The sequence below is a fragment of the Echinops telfairi genome, unplaced genomic scaffold, assembly GCF_000313985.2.
Source record: "Echinops telfairi isolate 266 unplaced genomic scaffold, ASM31398v2 ScPeMD7_7458;HRSCAF=8496, whole genome shotgun sequence".
NCBI lineage: Eukaryota > Metazoa > Chordata > Mammalia > Afrosoricida > Tenrecidae > Echinops > Echinops telfairi.
The window spans coordinates 24,157,260-24,167,228 of NW_022111358.1; the positions used below are offsets into that span (position 1 = coordinate 24,157,260).

Sequence of the window (9,969 nt, forward strand, 5' to 3'; positions counted from 1 at the left end):
ACAAATAAGCAATGTACCAGGCCTACTTCAGGGGTGAACAAGGAGAACTGGCCCTTTCCCCCTTGTAGTCTCTAGTGACGCTTCTTTTCCAGGGTCTCAAAAGCTCCCAAAACAAAAACCAAACAAACCGCACTGCCACTGAGTCTCTTCTGACTCACAGGGACCTGATAGGACAGAGCAGACCTGCTCTGGTGGTTTCCAAGACTCAATCTTTATGGCACGTAGAAGCCTCAACTCTCTCCCGTGGAGGGGCTGGTGGATTTGAACTGCTGACCTTGTGGTCAACAGCCCAATGTGGAACCAACAACACCCTCAGGGCTCCCCCAAAACCCAGCACTTGGAAAATCACTGCAGGGAACATTAATGAATGAAGCAAACTGGCTGTCAATAAGGAAAGGCGCTTGGTAAGGTGGTGGTGGTGGTGTCTGTGGTGAACTGAGGGTGTATTTCCGGATGAAGTGGGAAAGTGACTTTTTACCTCCTCCTGCGAGTTGGCAGCTTGTATGCTATTTCCAGGGAAGAGGGGAATTCTGGGTTCCACATGAATTCTCTCACTGGTTTGAATTCACTGCCAGCGTGACTAAACTCACCTGCTGGTCAGACGTGGCCCATTGTTGCCAGTTGGCAACTCACTGTGTTACAATCCTGGCTTGGTGGCTTTGCATTTGCTTAATATTCATAGCTATGTTCTCCGCCAAGGCAGTACCTTGGCCGCTCCTGCCCCTAACACTGTGAGAGGCACTAGGTAGGAGGAGTTCAAACATGCTTGTCCATGGGGAGGAAAAGAGGGAGGGAGAGAGAGAGGAAGAGGAAGAAGGGAAGGGACAAATGGGGAAACAACAGCATGTGGAGGGGATCTCTTACTGCTACTGCTGTGGCCATGGGACAGATGGAAGAAGAAAGCCTGGGATGGGATTTATTGCTGAGCGTGCATGCGTGTGTGTGTGTGTGTGTGTGTGTGTGTGTATCCACGTTAGAGGTATGACAGCTGGGGAATGTATCTAAGAACCATCGGCTCCTGTCTTGGTGGCCTCCTAGGTCAGTCCTCCCGCCCCACTCGTGCAGGGTGTGGGGAGGAGAGAATGCAGGACCCATAGTGGATGTCTTGGCTCCCTTCCAGGGCCTGCACTCACTGGCACAGAGATCAGAAGAGCTTACATAGGCTTTTGGCACCAACTGATGCATCCTCGGGGGAAGGTGTCTAGCAGCTGCTGCCACCCACCGCCTGCCCACTAGAGTGCCCACGGCATAACAAGCAGTTGAGTTGGGTCAGAGGGAACAGCTGGCTTTCTCTTCTCGCTTAATCAAAGCAACCACGAGAATGACCCTTCACTCTGCATGGGAGCCATCAGAAATGTGGTGTCAACAGGCGTGGAGGTGGTTCTGACTTCCTCCCCCACGGGAACAGGCTGCTGATGTCTGCTCAAGGTGTGCTGGTCAGTTTATCCAGGGAGGATGCTACCTTCCGCCCACGTGGAGTCGCCCAAAGGAATTCTCACTGCCCCCATGGATCAGGACATCGTTTAGCGAAACAGACAGCCCAGGCTGAGAGAGGGACGTGCCGTTTGCCGGATGCTTTGTTTTGTTTTTCCTGGAGAAGTAACTAGATCAGACAAGGATCAGATACAAGCTGTAAGCATCAGACTCTCCATCTTGACCCTCATGTCTTGTATGAGACCCTAGAAAAAGATGACTTTCTGACCGGTAAGGTGGAGGGGCTGGGAGGAGCCAACAGCCTGGTGAAGTCATTCTTTAGGTGAGAAACCTCCGCCTGTCACATGACTCCCTTTGATGAGAGGTGCCTTGAAAGTCGAACACCCCCCCACCCCCGCCCACCCTCCACCCTGCCCCCCACTCTGGCCCAGCACGTGGCCAGGCAGAAGCTCTGAAGCAAGACTTTCCAGGAAGCAATTTAGAGTTTGGTTGGTTAAGCTCCTCCATACTCCCCGCCAAGCAGCGCTGACTCAGACCAGACTCCACACTTCCAGGCCGGTCCCGCCCCAGGATGACCCATAGAGTCAGCAGCGGTGTCGATGGGTGGAATCCTGGCCCAGCGGGGCCTCTGGAGGTAGAAGCAGGGCAGAATGGACCCTGGCTTGCTTAGGCTTCTGCAGAGGGAAAGAGAAGGCCCAACGGCTTGAGTGCCAACCCTGTGCTGGCAGATTGGCCACCTGTGAGACCAGGTCCGGCAAGAAAGCTAATCTCTCTGGGATTCCCAGGGAAGCAGCAGTCAGAAAGCAAGAACAGTCCTATGCCTTTCCCGGCTCTCTCGCAGGTGCCTCCAGCCCCTTTTCTGTTCCATTTGGATGAAAGGAACAGGCCAGGCTCTCTCTCTCTCTCTCCTTCTTCACGAACTACCCATGATCCTTTCCCCCTCTCAGCTGCTGCCTGCTTCCTGCCCGCTGCCCTCCCTTCCCACGCACCCTCACTGTCATGTTCCTCTCTTCACACTCCCCTCTCTCTAGGGCTCCGGTTCTGAGGCGAATCCTTTTCCTGGCACAGGGCCCTCCACTCGCCCGCCAGCCCTTCTGGGTGGCTCTCCTCATTTCTCCAGCTTCTGCCCAATTAGCTCTCTGGCCAGGCTGGTTGACCACCCCTGCCCACTCCCTTCATGCAGCTAGCAGTGCGATCACCCACCATGGATTTCCATGTGGGGATGGGGGTGAGAAGGCCCTGTGAATAAACTGGAAGACCTTTGGCATGAGGATGCTCCCTTGGCCATGGGCTCCGAGGGCCCCAGCAGAGTTACAGGGTTCTTAGAGAAGAAGGAGACTGCTTCCTAGACTAAGGTGACCAGACGTCCCGCCTTTGGCAGGACAGTCCCGATTTTTAACAATTTTTCCCCGCATCCCACAGCATTTTTAAAAAGTCCCGATTTTTGGAAAGAATGCACGACAAAGTAGGGTATATGGTTTTCGGCTGCCCTGTGGCTATTTCGCCAGGATATGAGTTTTATCAATGGTGTCCCACTTTTGTCCCTCTGCACCAATGTTAAAATCTGGTCACCTAGACCATTAAGTGCTGCAGGATCTGGTTTTAAACAAGGCGGGACCCAAAGGTGCTGAAGTCAGTCCCTCGGGACAACGAGGACCCCAGTGAAAAAGAGAACCCTGGGGTTTTGCCACAGCAAGCAAAACTGGGGCTCCAAGGTATCATGGAGCTGCCTCCTTGCACAGCCACATCCCTCATCTTTGGCTTCGGAGTGAACTTGGAGACTTTTTCAACAGAGATAAAAATAGAGCCTATAAATGCCACCATAGGCCTTTTCCGATAAGGTGGCCTTTTAAGGGAAGACTGGGCTCCCAGCAGAGGGTCAGAGTCAAGGAGCCTCTTGGGCCAGTGCTAAGGGCTCTCACAGGCGGCTGCCCAGCCTGCCCATGGCCGAACAATGGACATGGAAGTAAGAGAGGCTGGAGGCATCGGTGCCTGAAACTCCAGGCCCCAAGCTCCTGGAAGGAGGGGCCTTGTCACTCAGGCCTGCATTTAGTCATTTCACATCCATTCCTTGGAATACCTATTATGTGACAGGAATGCTGCACTGGATACATGACAGAGAAATGAAAGGAAAAAAATAAGCCCTTCCTTCCAAGGAGCTCAGTGAGGGACAGAGAGAGAATCTGCAGCCACAATCCTGGGTGCTGGTGTGGCGGCAGGAGCTCGGGGTTGAAGCTCGAAGGATAATCGAAGAATGGACAAAGAGGGGGGGGGGGCGCGAAGCAGACAAAGAGAAAGAGAAGAGTGAGAGAAGAGTGTTCTAGGCAGATGGAACAGTATGTACAAAGGCCTGAAAGGGAGGGTGGGTAACAAAGAGGACTGGGTAAATTCCAGGAATTAAGAGCGGTTCTTTCGGTGTGTAGCTGGAATCAGACAGTTGAATGGGGTGGTAAGAATCAGAGAACACCTTGACAAAAGCAGAGGCCACTGGTAAAGAGCCTCTCAACACTGGTGAGGACTGTGTGTGTGGTCTTGAGGGGACACTCTGGAGCCACTGAAGGTTGCATGCAGTGAAGTGACCAGATCTGATCGAGACTTTAGAAAGCTTCCTAAAGCTTCTGCAGAGCAGAGAGTGAGCCCGAAGGAGGAAGGAAGTTGAGGGGCTGGGAGACTGGTGAGGGGGCTCTTGGGATCCAGAGGAGACTTGGGAAAGCAGCAGTGAGGAGGCAGAAGTAGGAGATAACGGAAGCCTGAAATGGTCAAGCGGGATGAAGTGGACGCAGGCTGGAAGCGGGAGGCTGCAGCTCAGTTCCTGAGCTGTGGGCGAGGGAGAGTACTGGAGGAGGAGTGTGTTGTAGACCTGCTGAGTATCAGCTTGGTCGTGAGGGGATGTCAAGTGGATCTTGGCCCAAAACAGAAAACACCAGAAAGATGTTTACATGTGTTTTGTTGACTATGCAAAAATATTTGACTCTGTGAGTCATAACAAATTATGGGTAACATTTCCGATGACTGGAATTCTAGAATGTCTATAATTAGGGTCATGTGGAACCAGTACATAGACCGAGAAGCAACCATTAAAATGGCAAAGGGGATACTGTGTGGTTTAAAACCAGAAAAGGTGTGTGTTAGTGGCCATCTAGAAGGGAAGCAACAAAGCCCACATGGAAGAAGCACACCAGCATGTGTGATCAGGAGGTATTGACAGGAATAGGTATCAGAAGTTCAAAAACAAGCAATCAAGTTGACATGAAGGAGCGTGGACAAAGTGGAGACCCAAAGCTCGCCTGTAAGGTAATTGGACAATCTCTCACAGAAAGGCCACACAGAAGGGATGATAAATCTAGGGAGCAGTATAGCACTGATGAAACACATAACTATCTTCTCGTTATTTAATATTTCCTCCCCTTACTATTATGGTCCCAGTTTGACCTCATTAAACTTGTTTGACCTGTGTATGTTCATTTGTATAATTAAGATCATCCAATGCATGAAAGCCAAGATAGATAACCTTTCAGAAACAGTAAAGGGAGTAATGAGTCCCTGAGGGTATGGGAAGGGGGTGCGGGGAGGGGGAACTGATAAGAGTGCTGACTGCATAACCCCACTGGAGGGGAATGGATAACAGAATTGCAGATGAACATATATATATATTTATATATTTATATTTATATGTGTTTAAGGGTTCATATATATATGTATATATTTATTTATTTATTTAAGGGTTCCTATGGGGTAGGGTGAGGAAAGAAGGGGATAATAAAGATGATATTAAAGAGTTCAAAGAGAAAGGAAATGTTTTGATTTTGATGGTGGTAGCAATTGTAAAATTATGCTTGATCTCACTGAATTATGGATTGTTATATTATCTCTAAGAGCTCCCAATAAAATCATAAAGAAAAAAGAAGTGTGTCAAGGGCGAATCCTTTAATCACACTCATCCAGTCTGTCTGCTGAGCAAATAATCTGAGAAGCTGAACTATATGAAAAAAGACACAGCATGGGGATTGGAGGACAACTCATCGTTTTAGGCTGAGTTCTCCAGAGAGGCAAAACCAGGAAGCTCACTATGTGTACATACCGAAAGGTTTAGATCGAGGAAAGCGCTTGCGCAATTTTATAAGCAGGCAAGATCTCCAAGTCTGTGGATCAGATGTCAGGATGCAGACGTCTCCTGACTCACGAACCCAGTATCAGCAGGTCAGACGGAAGGCTGTCGAGGCAAATGAAGTCAAGGTCAGTAGGTCAGATAGCAGGCCGTTGACAATTCCCAGGACCAGCAATTAACACAGCAGGCCACTGGCTCAAGTCCAAAGAACTGGAGGTAAGATGGTGAGCCAGAAGCAGAATCCAGACGCACCACATGCAAGCGAGCAAGTTTTAGCTCAGCATTTATATGGGAAACAGGCCATACCTCTGAGGAGATCTCGTCCTGGAGATTACCAGGTCTTACATGCCAAGCCACTGTGAATCCTGGCCCAGACCAAGAGGCTACAAGAACCTAACCATCACCCTCGTGAAAGAACAACCTGTGTTATGCAGCGAACACAATCTTGCTGGCTGCAAGTGAAGAAAACTGGAAGCACTTATTCATCAACTAGGTATGGATCCCACCTCAATAGAAAGAAAACAAAAATTCTTGCAACAGGACCAATAACCAACACAGAAAAGATGGCCAAGGACTTCATTTTGTTTGGAGCCACAAACAAGACCCATGGGAGCAGCCACCAAAGGGCATATTACACTGGGCAAATCTGCTGCGAAAGAATTCTTTCAAATGTTTTTAAACAACAACAACAACAAAGATGTTCCTTGGAAGACTAAAGTCCACCTCACCCAAGCCATGGTATTTTCAATCATCTCAGCTGCAGACAATGAATAAGCAGGGCTGAAGAATGGATGCCTTTGAATGTGATGTCGGCAAAGAATATACTGTATATAGCTGTCAGAAGAATGAACAAGTCTGTCTTGGAAGAAGTACAGCCAGAGTTCCCCTTCGAAAGAAGGAGGGTGAGATTTGTGTCTCCTGGAGGGGGGACACATTATCAGGAGAGACCTGTCCCTGGAGAAGGAGATCACATTTAGTCAAGTGTCAGGGAAAAGAAGGTCTTCAAGGATTGACCCCGTGGCGGCAACAGTGAGTCCAAACACAGGGACAGTTGTGAGGATCATGCGGACGGGGCAGTGGCCCTTCTGTTGTGGTATGCCTGTGAGTCCGAGCGGGCTTGATGACACCGAACCACAGCAACAGGAGTTGGGTGTGGAGCTCTGGAGTGCAAGCCAAAGGCCTGCTTTGAAGCAGATTTGGAACATTCTTCAACAGATGGATGGCTGTAAAGCCCTCAGAGTGAGTGAGCAAAACTCAAAGCAAGTGAGAAAGCGTGAAGAGGAGAGAAATCGACTTCAGGGGAAGTTGGGCTGAAAGGAATGGCCAAGGCAGACCCCATAAAAGAGACAGAAGCAGTAGTCAGAGAGGCAGGGAGAAAATCAGGCCCAGGGATCCTCTGCCACTGGTCTCTCGCATTCGTTTGCCCCCCTTTCTGCCAAGAAGCACCCTGACTTTCCTTTGGCGAACGAATCCCTCCCCTGTTGTCAGTTCTCTGGTTTGGGTCCTGGGGAAGAGATGTGGGTTGGCTTTGCCTAGCCCTCCTAATGCACCTCATACGGCCTTACCACTTATGGTCTAGATTCTGCCACACTCATTTTCTTTTCTTTTAAAAAATAGATTTTAGTGTGCTTTGGTGAGGGCTTACGTAGAAAATGAGGTTCCCATTATACGATTTCTACCCGTATTGCCATTTTCTTTGACATCTGCTTGCTCTAGCTAGCCTTCGGAGTGATGCTCATCTGGACTGCTTTCCTTCTTTACTCTTTCTCAACTCCACTGGCCTACTCACCGTCCCTTCCATTTCCTACTTCTGCTTCAGGCTTCTCAGAGAGCCCCGACAAGACAGGGCTTTGTTCTCATTCTTTCACTCTGGACCTATGTGCTGAGCATCTTCTGCTCACGTGTCAGTACTTTTCCAGGTGCTGGGACATAATTGAGAGCAAGACAGGTCACTGCCCCGAGAGCTGATGTTCTAGTGAGGGAGACTGGTGAGGGAGCCTCACATGTGACTACAGAAAACGCTTACAAATTGTTCACCTTATAAAGGGATGAAATAGAGTACCATCTTGTAAAATAAGTCACTCACTCACTGCCATCAAATCGACTTTGATTCATCGTGACCCTATAGGACAGGGTAGAACTGCCCCCGTCAGTTTCTGAGATTGTAACTCTTTTTTTTTAAATCGTTTTATTAGGGGTTCATACAACTCTTATCACAATCCATACATACCTCAATTGTGTAAAGCACATTTGTACATTGCCCTCATCGTTCTCAAAACATTTGCTCTCCACTTAAGCCCCAGGCATCAGGTCATCATTTTTTCCCCTCCCTCCCCGCTCCCCGCTCCTGATTGTAACTCTTTATGGGAGTAAAAAGCCCAGTCTTTCTCTCTCAGAGCAGCTGGTGGTTTCAAACTGCTGACCTTGTGGATCACAGCCCAACAGGTAACTACACCAGCACCAGGGCTCTTTGTAAAATGACAGAAGATCCCTATTTTAGATAGGGCAGGTGCTCAGAGCAGGGTCTCTGCGAATGTGACAATCTGCGATCTGAAATAAGAGCCATGGGAAGAGCTGGGGGAAACATGTTTCAAGAAGAAAGAACAGTAGTTGTAAAAACCTCGAGGAGGAAAGCGCCCGATGGGTCCTAGGAATTGATAACATGACTGGGGCTAGGACAGGGAAAGAACAAGAAATGTGATCGGAGACGAGGTTGTAGGCTGTGCTGCAGATTTGGGACTTTAATCTTGGTACAATGGGAAGTCATTGAAAAGTTTTAAGCAAGGGTGAAACATGACTTGCTTGAAGTTTCCATCAAGAACCTGATTTGGTTGAGGACTGCTGTGGCAGCTGACTAAAGAACTGATTGAAAGGCAAGCAGAGGATTGGGAAGATGGCCGGACGACGTCTACTTCCTGGCCTGAGTGGGTGGGAAGAGAAGCGGCTTCCTTGGCTGGGTCTGTGTATAGGTCCCATATGGTCTCCTCATTCCTTAGAGACTCTGGGGGCAACTCTTCGGAAGCCCAGAACTTGAGAAGCAAACACCACTCAAAAACTGCTAGGTTAGAGAGTCTCTAAGGAACCTGGGTGGTACAGTGTTGGGCTGCCTAGTGCAAGGTTGGTGGTTCAAACCCACCAGCCTCTCTGTGGGAGAAAGGTGAGACTCTCTGTTCTTGTCAAGAGTTTCAGCTTCAGAATTCCTAAGGCGCAGTTCTACTCTGTCCTACAGGAACACTAGGACTTGAAATCAACTCAATGTTAGTGGATTTTTTGGGGGGGTTTAAAGTTCCTTCCCCTTGCGAAATTCTTTTACTCTAAACTGAAACTGCTCTGTGAAGAGGGACAATCCTTTCTACTTCTTTGACTTAGTCTGTAATAGCTGGGTAGAGTTCTGTACCCAGGGAGCTTTCAGTAAGTGCTAGTTGACTGTTCACTTTGGCACAGACCTTCCATAATTGAATTTTAGATGAAATTCTCCTCCTAAAATAGGATTCTAGTGTAGAGTAAACTTTCAATTGAAATCAATTCACCTTGATAAAGTAGAGCCATGGCAAGGATCACCCAAAACTGTTAAATTCAAAGTAATTTCTATTTGAACTGAAGCCAAATATATTATATTTGCTAAACGCATTATGGATAATTAATTTAATATAATTTTAGGACAAACATCAATAGATGGTAGGTAGATCAATGTCTTTCCGAATATACCCCACACAAAAAAATCACTGAAAAGGATTCCTAACAGTGAATCTATTTCTGGTAATATAGTCTTGGTTAAAAATAAAATTAGTTTGCTAAGACTTATATTGAAGCAACGACTTATGATTTTTCAGGTTTTGACTTGTAATTTTGAGACCCTTCTCAGAGATGCAGTGAGATGGAGATGGTTCATCTGAGGCAACAATCCACTTCGGAGACAAACTCAACAGCAAAATGAGGATGCAAACCCGTCACTGCCTCTGCTCTTTGCCATTACTCCTTCTTTGTCTGGCACCCCACCCTTAGGATCATGACGCTTCCCAGCTATTTTTCCAGTTGAAAACTCCGCATTTCAATACTTACATGCATATTGATCAAATAAATGCTATGCCTTATTAGAGAGAGAAGAAAAGCAACAGGCTGGTTTTCCTTTGGTGCCAAGTCTTTGGGATGCTGCTTGTCAGCCCCTGATGAATACTCCCACTTCACGGATGAGTTGGACGGGGTTGAGGGTGTTCAGTATTGAATCCTGCTTCCAGTTTGGGAGGAGTCCCCTGCTGTGGCTAGTGTTAGTGAGAAGGCGACACCCGATATACACTGGACACAAGAAACCTTCCTTTCCCTGCCAGGGTGGTCAGAACCTAGGACCGGCCAATTGTGTGCCGCTGCCGGCGGTTTGGTTTTGCAGCATGAGATGGAGGGAAGGTGAGACGCGCCGCCTGCCCCCC

At 48.3% G+C, this 9,969-nt stretch overlaps 1 long non-coding RNA gene across 1 annotated transcript in view; it reads right to left on the minus strand.

The window, feature by feature from the left end:
* LOC123522707 overlaps positions 1 to 9,969 on the minus strand; it is a 25,468-nt gene that overhangs the window by 10,429 nt on the left and 5,070 nt on the right. Inside the window, exon 2 of the long non-coding RNA XR_006680933.1 lies at positions 5,516 to 5,647. This is a non-coding gene — a long non-coding RNA (uncharacterized LOC123522707). The remainder of the gene's footprint in view (positions 1 to 5,515; positions 5,648 to 9,969) is intronic.